Source organism: Tamandua tetradactyla, chromosome 19 (genome assembly GCF_023851605.1).
Source record: "Tamandua tetradactyla isolate mTamTet1 chromosome 19, mTamTet1.pri, whole genome shotgun sequence".
NCBI lineage: Eukaryota > Metazoa > Chordata > Mammalia > Pilosa > Myrmecophagidae > Tamandua > Tamandua tetradactyla.
The window spans coordinates 53,846,487-53,857,464 of record NC_135345.1 but is presented as its reverse complement, the minus strand read 5'-3'; the positions used below and the strand labels follow the sequence as shown (position 1 = coordinate 53,857,464).

The following is a 10,978-nucleotide window of genomic DNA, read 5'->3' as shown; positions in this document are numbered from 1 at the left end:
ACACCAAAAAGCAAAAACCAGAGAAGTTCCTGGTGCCCTTGTTGGGTCCTCCCACACATAGGGTGGAGCCAGTTTATGCTCCCTTTGTACATCTCTGACCTGGTTCCCGAGGGGGCAGAGTAACCCTTACGTGTATACTGGGGTGCCTGTATGTCAGGGCTGAGCTGTTCGAAGGAAGTCTCAAAAAACTATGCTAAAAAACTTGTCTGGGGCTTACCCTCTCAGAATTTGTCCTGAAGGTAGAGAAGCTCCCTGCAGACATGAAAGCAGTATAAGAAACAATTAAATCGAGGTGGCCTGGGGCAAAGGATTACCTGCATTAAGTCACACAAGACAGGTCCCAAGGAGGGGTTAAAATCTATTTCAAAGGGAGTGGAGAGGGCTTTCCTTCCAACTGATATAAACTCTCACAGGGGAATTCCTGAGGCTACTAGCAAGTACAAGTCAAGGAAAAGAAGCAGGCTCCATGGCCACACAGTACCAGGTAAAATGGAGGGGACCCTGCACTTTGCATTTGCCTCCAGCTTATCTTCTTGATAAGCTAAATTTTGAAAGAGATCACTAGCCAAAACAGAGCCAATTTACAAAGACTATGAAAGGTGCTTTTTGCTTTGATTCGTTTGTTTTGTTTAGTTCCTGGCAATCAAGACAATCTCTGTCGTATTACTAGCTGGGTACAAAGGGAAGGAACAGTCAGCTCAGGGGAAAAGTATCCCAGTAGAATACCAGTTTGAGATAGTTAATGCCTACTTATTATTTTTTTCTCTTTAAAAGCTTTATTAAACTGTAATTCACCACTATAACATTCACCTTTTAAGTATACAATTCAGTGGTTTTCAGTGTATTCACAAGGTTGTGTCATTATCACCACTATCAAATTTCAGAATAGTTTCGTCATCTCCCAGAAAAAACCCATACCCATTAGTAGTCACCCCCTATTCCTCCCTCTCCCCAAAATCTCTAATCTATTTTCCGTCTCTGTGGATTTTCCTGGAATTTCATATAAACATAATCATAAAATTCGTGACCTTTTGTATCAGGCTTCTTTCACTCAGCAGGGTGATTTCATGGTTCATACATGTTGTAGCATATGTCAGTACTTCATGCCTATTTATTGCCAAATAATATTCCATTGTATGGATATGCCACATTTTGTTTATTCATTCATCAGTCGAGGGACATTTGGGTTGTTTCCACCTTTAGGCTATTATGAATATTGCCGCTATGAATGTTTGCGTTCAAGTTTTCAATTCTTTTGGGTATATACTTAGAAGTGGAATTGCTGAGTAACATGGTAACTCTATGTTGAACATTTTGAGGAAGAGCCAAACTGTTTTCAAAATTGGCTGTGCCATTTTACATTTCCACCAGTAATGTACGAGGGTTCCAATTTTTCTCCATCCTTTCCAACACTTACTGTCTTTTTTATTTTACTGTCCCAGTAGGCGTGAAGTGATATTTCCTTGTGGTTTTGATTTGCATTTCCCTAATACTTTTCCCTGTACTTATTGCCATTTGTTTATCTTCATTGGAGAAATGTTCATTTAAATCCTTTGCCCATTTTTAAATTAGGTTGTTTGTGTTTTTATTTTTAAGCTGTACAAGTTTTTTATATATCCTGTAATACAATTCCCTTATCTGACATGAGTTGTAAATATTTTCTATAAATATTTGCCTCTTCATTTTCTTGGTGGTTTCCTTTGAAGCACAAAAGTTTTCATTTTGATGAAGGCCAGTTTATTTTTTTCATTTTTCATTTGTTCTAGGGGAGTCATATCCAAGAAATCATTGACTAATACACGATCATGAAGGTTTACTCCTTATCTTCTTCTGAGAGTTTTATAGTTTTTGCTCTTATGCTTAAATTAACGATCCATTTTGAGTTAAATTTTGTATCTGGCCTGCTTATATATTTTTAAAATATTTACCTTGAAAATATGTAATTCTTTTTGAAACAAATTTATTCCTTACTCTGCAAAAAAGGGCTATTGCTGCAGTGCTGGGTTGTTGTCATTAACTCAAACCATTTTTTATGATTTCATTTAAAAAGTATAAGTATGTTTCTATGTAAAAATTGTTCCTGGTCTTTAGCCACATATACAAAAAAGATTGAATAGTTCATTTAATCAATCACCGGATACATTTTTGAGTGCCTAAATGCACATGCAATTCTCTAAACGGTGGATAGTCTGTAGTGCTAAATGCTGTAGCAACATCAAGGTAAGGGGCAACCTGGGAAGACTCTGGGATTTGGTAGTTGGCAGTCATGAGAACTCTGAGAGGATAGTTTCAGTGGAGTGGGAGAGTGGATAGTGAGGGCCATGACCCTAAAATGACCGCTAAAAATACTATTTGCTGTGAAAAGAAGGAGACAAATAAGGTAATGGTTAATAGATTAAAAAGATTCAGTAAAGGATTATTCAAAATCAGGGAAATTTTAGCATGTCTGTGACAGAGTAGGTGCTGAGTGAGAGATAGAGCCTGGAGGAGCTCAAGAAAAGGAATAATTGACAGCATAGTTTTCAGAGGCAAGTAGAAAGGATTGCTTAATAGCATAGGTTATAGGGATAATTTGGGATTTGAAAAAAAACTTGTATTCCTTGAGGAGTAACTGCTTAACTATAGATCTTCCAATGCAATAATGTATTTTTGAACTAGCTGAAGTGGAAACCGTTGAACTTGAGCTCTAGGACGAGAGGACAGACTTGTTTTTAAATCCTGTGCTTGCCACTTATTAACCATACAATCTTGGGCAAGCTATCTAACTGTTCTAGGCTTCAGTTTGCCCTTCTGTAAAATGGGATCAATAGTAGACCCATGTTTTGGTTTAGTAAATGCAATATGCCAGAAATGGGTTGGATTTTACAATGGGAATTTATTAATTTACAATTTGCCGTTCTTAGGCTATGAAAATGTCCAACTCAAGGCATTAACAGGACGCTATCTGAACTCTGAAGACAGACTGCCGGCATCCGGGACACCTCTGTCACACGGGAAGGCACAATGCCGGCATCTGCTGGTCCTTCTTTCCCAGTTTTATTGTTTTCAGCTTCTGGCTTCATTGGCTTCCTCTCTCAGCTTTTCTGGGGTTTTTTGTTTTGTTTTGTTTTGTTTGTGAGTCTCTCTTCATTTCAATCTCTTAGCTTCTGTGTTGCTTAGTTTCTGTCTTTTATCCTCATAAAGGACTCCAGTAAGAGAATCAAGACCTACCTTGAATGAGGTGGGTCACATCTCAATTGAAATAACCTAATCAAAATGCCCCACCTATAATAGGTCTATTCCCAGGGGAATGGATTAAATTTAAGAACATGATTTCCTGGGGCAGATAACAATTTTACAGTACTGCAACCCATCACATCAGGTTGTTTGGATGGAGGTTATATGAAGACTATATATAAATTTCTTGATACTTATAATAATTTCACAGGAGGTCTAACAGAAATAAAACACATCCTTACTATTTAAGTTGCGAATTTACTTGGCTAAAATGATATTTTAGCCCTTTATAACTGTCTTCCTACCACTAAGTCACAATACTTTGACAAACATCTAGGAAGAGCATATGGTTTGTGTAAGAATTACTCTTGATTCATCTTCATCCATGCTTTATGGAGTCAAACCTCTTTTCCCTCCCATTCTCTGGTATAACTGGGATGAAATTAGCCCATGTTTCAGTCGAGCTATTCACACTGTTCAACTTTGGTATATTCTACTCACACATTGTGCTCAGTCTAGGCTGATGAATTACAAATGATGACATTAGCACACCATTTTGAAATTGTTTCTAGTCCTGAGCAAGGATAAGTTATTAAAGCTCTTTATGATTGAATATTGGCATACAACATTTTCTCTAATTTGTGGGTTATAAAAAGTCAAGTTTTTTCCACCCTCCTTATGCAACTGTATTCACTCTAGTCAGAACTCAAAACTCCTCTTCCAAAGAGGGGTGTTATTTTACTTCTAAGAGACATGAAATTGTGAAAGAAAATGTTATTGACTTCCAGTTAAATTGGTTAGATTTTAAAGCCCTGTGACATAGATAATGGTCAGTATTCTTTTCAGCAGCGTACATGTCAGCCCCACTCTTGTAGTCCAGTTGTTTCAGCAGTGAAGTTTTTTGCAGTAAATATAAGTCACTTCACTGCATTAGAGGTCTCTTGTTTTTCTCAGTAGTATTTTTCATTTACTCTTTTAAACCTTTTCCCTCTCACGAGCTTCCTCTTTTGTTTTCTTTACTGTATCCTGTTGTAATAAGAGGATTTTGTTTTTATAGTGATTTGGAAAACTTCCTTCCTGGCATTCAGATTCTCTCTTCAGATGTCAGAGTCAGAGATAATGGTCCATTGCTCTCCCTTCGGCAGGGGGAGTGATGCAGGAAACAAGGGGAGCTGTAGTCTCTACAAGCTGGTCAGGTCAACATACTTCATATGTGATGAGTGGCCCAGTGTATGCCAACAGTGGTTTACTGTTCGCTCCCACGACACCGGGGCATTAACATGCAAGGCCAGTGTTTTGAAAATTGTCAGTATTTTCTAATCTATTCACTCTTTGAAAAGTCAATAGATTTTCCAAAGAACTTAATCACTTAGAACAAAGTTGGATTTATTGCAAACACCAGCTTTCTTGATTGACATCCACTCTTCCTGGCTTACAACATACATGACATCTTTCCAAAGCAGATTCCATTGAATGGTTTCCTTCTCTGGAAAAACTAAATATGCAATAAAATAATATTTTAAAAAAGATCTATGGGAATAGGAAGAAACATGTAGCTTAGTGTAACTTCCCTATAAAAGAGATTATGAAAACTGATTATTAACCTTCAGAGGCCTGTCCCAACCAACGCTTCATTTCCAAAAGGGCCCACATATCAGCAAGTTATAGAATTTTAGTGTTTGAGACCTATAGGATTTGGGGAGAAGAAATGTAACGAATAAGGTATCAGTAGCTGAGAGAGTTCAAATAGAGTTGAGAGGTTACTCTCACACAAGCTTCAGTTAGACATTGCTACTTATCATAGCTTGCCAAACCCCAACCAAAACCATTCCTGCCAACCCTAAAGAACACCTACGGCAATATATAAGACTCTACAAAGTTCCATGTCCTAGGATAACTTTCCGTTAACCTATAACCAGATAAGTCCTGAAATGCAGAGGGGCCAGCCTCTCCAGAACATCAGCCAGTTCTGTCCCCCATCCCATATTAACAACAGCCCCTTCCAACATGAAAAAGTTAGAATAGGCATAGCCCAAATACCCCTAAAGAGTGGAAGAAAGATCAAAAGTGATGGTGGAGTTACACAGAGAAGGTAAAGTTTAACAAATGAGTATGATTGCTGAATCATCATCATATTGATCATTCTTTTAGTCTCCATAGTGTTGGAGCAGCTAGAAATAAAAACCTAAGATTGTGGAGTTGTAACCCATACCAACTCTGCAATTGGTTTTATAATTAATTATTGTGATGTGCTTTAAAGTTTATTGTTTTTTTGTATATATGTTATTTTTTACAAAAAAGAGAAAAATGTTGAATGTGATGATAAATGCACAGCAATATGATATTGTGAACCATTGTACACTTTAGGTGATTACATGGTATGTGAATATATAATATATATCAATAAGAAATTAAAAATTAAAAGAGCGTATATGGGATTGCTTAGTGATTGATTAGGAGTCTGAGGCCAGGAGAAGTGAAATGAAAAACCCAAAACACTTCACCGCTGATTGGCACCGGATAAGAACCCATCTGTCAACTCAGGGCTCATTTCATGTCATTGCCTCTTTCTTTTGGAGTAGGGTCTCCTGATAACTTACGCTCTTGAATTTAATTCTTAGAGTTTGCTCTGAATGAGAATTTTAAGTCCTCCATGGTAGGTAGAACAGCGCTCCTCAAACTTTACTGTTAAGCTGTTAAAATGAATCCATAGATCAGGACTGAGCCCTAAAATTCTGCATTGCTAGCAATCTCCCAGGTGGTGTCAATATGCTTTTTAGGGCCACATTTTGAGTAGCAAGTTTTATAAGAGAGATGACTTTGGAGACATAAGCAGGAACCGATTAATAAGGTATTCGTAGACCAGGCTATGGAATTTGGATCCTGTCTTGAAAGCAGCATGGAACAATAAATTTATTTGGATATCTTTAGTCTGACATTGGTTTTCTAAGTTTATTAGAATCTCAAAAGTCATTTCCACTGACAACCCTTGTCTAGCCACCCTGGGTGGAGCATCACATGTATACCTTGACTTAGAGCCTGTTACGCTGTAAGATAATCCTGATTAACCCATGTATCAATTTCACTCTACTATAAGCACTAGGAGCAGAGTTATGTCTTTTTCTGCTTTGAATCGTCAAACTGAACACAACACCTAGCACTGTATCTGACCCATAAGAGTTTTTCTGATAAACTTTTGTCATATGGTATGTTTGCTCTAGATCTTAAAACTTTAAGGCGCATCAGAATCAACTGAAATCTTATTAAAACATAGATTGCTGGACCCCATAGCCAGAGTTTGGGATTCAGTAAGTCTGCAACTGGATCCAAGAGTTTATATTTCTAATGCAAGCCCAGATGATGCATATATTGCTGATCTGGGAACCACATTTTGAGAATCACTGGTCTAAAGGAGATCACCAATTACTTTGCTGTCAAGGGTATTAACAAATGAGGAAAAGTTTTGGTGTTTATGATGGCCAATTTCTGTGTCAACTTGGCTACGTTATGGTAACTGGTTGTTTGGTCAAGCACTGGTCTGTTTGTTACTGTGAGAGTACTTGTGTATGGAATTTTTATATACACTCAATTGTTGGCATCTACGCTCAGTTGATTGCATCTACAACTTACAAAGGAGAATGCCCTCAACAATGTGGGTTATTTCATCCAATCAATTGGAAGTCTTAAAAGCCAGAACTGAAGTTTTCAGAGGTCAGAATAATTTTTGCCTCAATATGGTCCCTTTTGATTCTGTTACTGTGGAGATCCCTGACTAATACAATGGTTAAGAGCATGGACTCTAAGCCGTGGAATTGTGGTCAGATTTCTTTTCCTGGCTTCAGAGTCCTTATCCATAAGATGGAGATGATAATAACAGGGCCAATGTGAGGAGCAATGAGCTTTTACATATATATAAATATACATATATATTTGTATATATATAAAACTCAGTAATTGCAAATAAGTATTAATTATTATTACTAAGGAACTTCCCTTACTTGCTGGTGAAACAGACAAAATAAAGCAGCTTTTGAACAAAGACACAATATGTCTTATTACAAGTGAATTGGGAAAATGTATGCTAACACTCTAATCTTTTAAATATGCAGACATATCATAGCCCCTGTTGCCTTTTTTAACCATAGTTTTTAAATTTTTTTAATCAGTGGGAACACCAGCTGACCCAGAGTTTGTTTTTTAAAAAAAACATGACCTATACTTCACATCCACTAGGATGGCTCTAGTGAAAAAGACAGACAATAACGACTCTTAGCAAGGATGTGGAGAAATTGGAACCCTTGTACATTGCTGGTAGGGACGTGAAATGGCATAGCCACTTTGGAAAATGGTTTGGCATTTCCTTAAAATGTTAAACATAGAGTTACCATGTGACTCAGCATCTCTCCCAGAAATATATCCAAGAGAATTGAAAATAGATATCCGCAAAGGAAAATGTGTACACAAATGTTCATGGCAGTACTATTCAAAATAACCTAAAAATGGAAACAACCCAAATCTCCATCAGATGAATGGATAAACAAAATGTACTATACCCATATAGTAGAATATTATTTGGAATAAAATGTAATGAGCGGCAGGCCACAGTGGCTCAGCAGGCAGAATTCTCACCTGCCATGCCGGAGACCTGGGTTTGATTCCTGGTGCTGCCCATGCGGAAAAAAAAAAAAAAAAAAGTAATGAGATACAGGCTACAACGTGGATGAACCTTGAAACATTATACTAAGTGAAAGAAGTCTGACATAAAAGACCACATATTGCATGATTCCATTTATGTGAAATGTCTAAAATAGGGAAGTTCATAGAGACAAAGAATAGATTCTTAGTTGCCGGAGCTGGAGAGAGGGGAGAATGGAGAGTAAGTACTAATGGATATGAGATTTCTTTTTGGGGTGATGAAAATATTCTGGAATTACATAGTGGTGATAGTTGCACAAGCTTATGAATACACTAAAGACCACTGAATTGTATACTTTAAAGAATGTTATAATTGATGATATTTTCATCTTAGAGTTGCGCTGTCCAATAAAGTAGCCACTAAATACATGTGGCTCTTAAGCTCTTGAAATATTGGGTAGTTCAAAGTGAGATGTGCTGTTAAATGCAAAATACATAGTGGATTTCAAAGACTTAGTAAGAACAAAGAAAAGGAATAAAAATATATAAATAAATGTTAACTATTTTTAACAATGAAATGAGTATATTTAGCTAAATAAAATGTGGGGCTAAAATTATTTCCTTATTTCCTTTAAGTTTTTCAGTGTGGCTTGTAGAAAATGTAACATTCTAAAGGTGGCTTGTGTTTGTGTCTTACGTGTCTTGCTATTGGCCAGCTCTGCCTTGGATGTCCTCCTTAAGCAGTTGTGTGCCTTTGTAGAGATATATGAAAAGTGCATGCATGGAGTTTAGTAAAGCTGAGCCCAGTTCCTTTCCTTTACATAAAAAGCTCTGTACCCAAGGCTTGATTAGCTCTGTTCCATTAGCATGACTCAACACATGTAAACAGGGCAATTCAATGGATGTTTCCAGTTTTTGTTCTTTGAGTAGAAGGCCACCTGCAAAAACAGAGCCTTGTTATCTCAAAGAGCAAGTATCTGGGCCATTATTCTAGAAAACACTTTTTGTGTCTCTTGCTAATTAACTATACAGCAAGTCATCTGAAAAAGAAATTTTTAGGGCATAATTTCTTTTCTCTTCAGAGTAACTTTTTTCCGAAACTTGAATCCTGAGTCAAAACATTCTTAACATTGACATGTATTTTAGAAATCAGTGAAAAACTGATCATAAGAATTCTCAGGGATTTATTTGCTAGACAAAGTTACGAGTGATTTATTTAAATGGTATAGGAATGTCTATCATTTGGAAAGTAAAATAGGTTGATTGCTTAAAAAATCATAATATCTTTTTATTATGAAATAATATATGTTATTTAGAAAAAATTCAAAAACATTAATAGGTAAAAGGGAATAAATAATCAACAATCCCACAACCAGAGATAACAGCCAGGAATGCATGGTTGTCCATCTTTCCAGAAATAAGAAGGTATTGATAAATCAAAATTACTCTAAAATAGAGAAAAACAGTCCAAGTCTGTCAACAAATAGGACATTTATTTTTCATCCAATTAAATGCGCTTCTATTGGCTTTCTAAATTTTAAGAAGATAAATGCAATTTTTATAGGTTTAGTTGCTGACAGTCCAGTGTTCCCATTTAGTGGCTGGACTGAATGTAAGCCTTTCACTCTTACCTCAACAAAACAAGAAAGAAATTTATATTACACACACAGATGATGTGGGTGGGCATGTCTCTATCTGTTCTTCTTTTCTCTTTACCAACAAGGATGTATAAAAATATTTATCGCTTTTGTATAGATATATGTATATGGTATAGTGTTCATGTCATAAGCCAGAAGGATGGATTATCCACTGGTGTTTTTATGGACCCAGATTCAAGTGCTTCCCCAGCTGTGTTTACAGCGTTGGGTTTCTAAGCCTCTTGAGAAGTAATCAGTTTTGACCATCTTAAATCCCAAAGTAAATTTTCTTCCCTGGAGCTTATTCTAGTGGCTAACACAGGTTAGTCTGGCCCATTGAAGAATCTTTTAGTGCTGTGAACTAAAAAACTGAAAAGCTGTGGTTTGGCTACAAGAAGAAAAGAAGATTTGAAATATGACTAAGATTCTTCCCTGCGAGTAGGTGAGGTCTCAGAACTCCATTGCTGTTTTATTGTTATTATTCTCATATCCTGTTTTATTCAGTCATGTCATTGTATAAGTCAGGTCTTTTCATGATACTGTAAAGCATAAGATTCTTATATGATGTTATTGTGTTATAGCTTTTACATTTTATAACTTCTTATAATACTTAGAAGAAGGTCACATATATATCATGCTCTCAATAATATTTGTTTTTTGACTAATGAGAAGTACAAATGATAATTAAAAGTTTTGGAGATTGTAAATTACAGGTAACTTCTAGTTAGGGAAATTTGATAGATGACTATGTTCAATATTGCTTAGTTTACGGTTATAGTAGTAATTATACAGCTAGCCCTGTTTAGAACTAAGGTGTTTGCCAAGAGCTAGGGCTCTGCCACTTAACTAACTGTTAATTTGGGCAAGTCAATTAACTCCTCTGTTCTGTAGTTTCCTTATCTGTAAAATGGAAATGAAAAACAATGGGACCTCCTTCATAACTAATTAACTCAATTAGTTAGTTCATGTAAAATGTCATAATGATTGGCGCATTGATAAGGTGTCAATAAACATTAGCTGCTGCTATTATACTATTGGCACTAAACCCTTGAGCAATGAGCTCAGGTTGCCACGGTTAGAAGAACACTCTTCTTCCAGGCTGTGACCTTTGGGAATTATTGATGTGGGAAATCGAGGCAGCAAGGAAAAATCTGCAGAGTCTGCCAGGTAAGCTAAATCAACCAGACCTTTCCTACTGTGACACATCCAAGTGCTAAAAATGTGAGATAAAAGTGGCAACTGATATGACTATGAGCCACTTAATTTGGTCACCATATGCTGACCACCCACTGGCTATGTGAAGCTGTCCTGAGTGCAGGATACTGAAGAGTGGAATAATATCTAATGCCTACCTTTACAATCTTCTGTCTCCTACTAGCATTTGAGTACATAGTATATATGAGTTGTTTGTGTCCATGTAGGGAATGTGCTCCTGATTTTCTAAGAAAAAAAGTGGTAAAGGAAATTCATCAAACACAGAAAACACTAAA

General features: G+C 36.5%; 1 protein-coding gene across 1 annotated transcript in view; it reads left to right on the top strand.

The window, feature by feature from the left end:
• The window catches only part of LNX1 (ligand of numb-protein X 1), a 219,026-nt gene that overhangs the window by 43,592 nt on the left and 164,456 nt on the right, over positions 1-10,978 (top strand). The window lies entirely within an intron of this gene.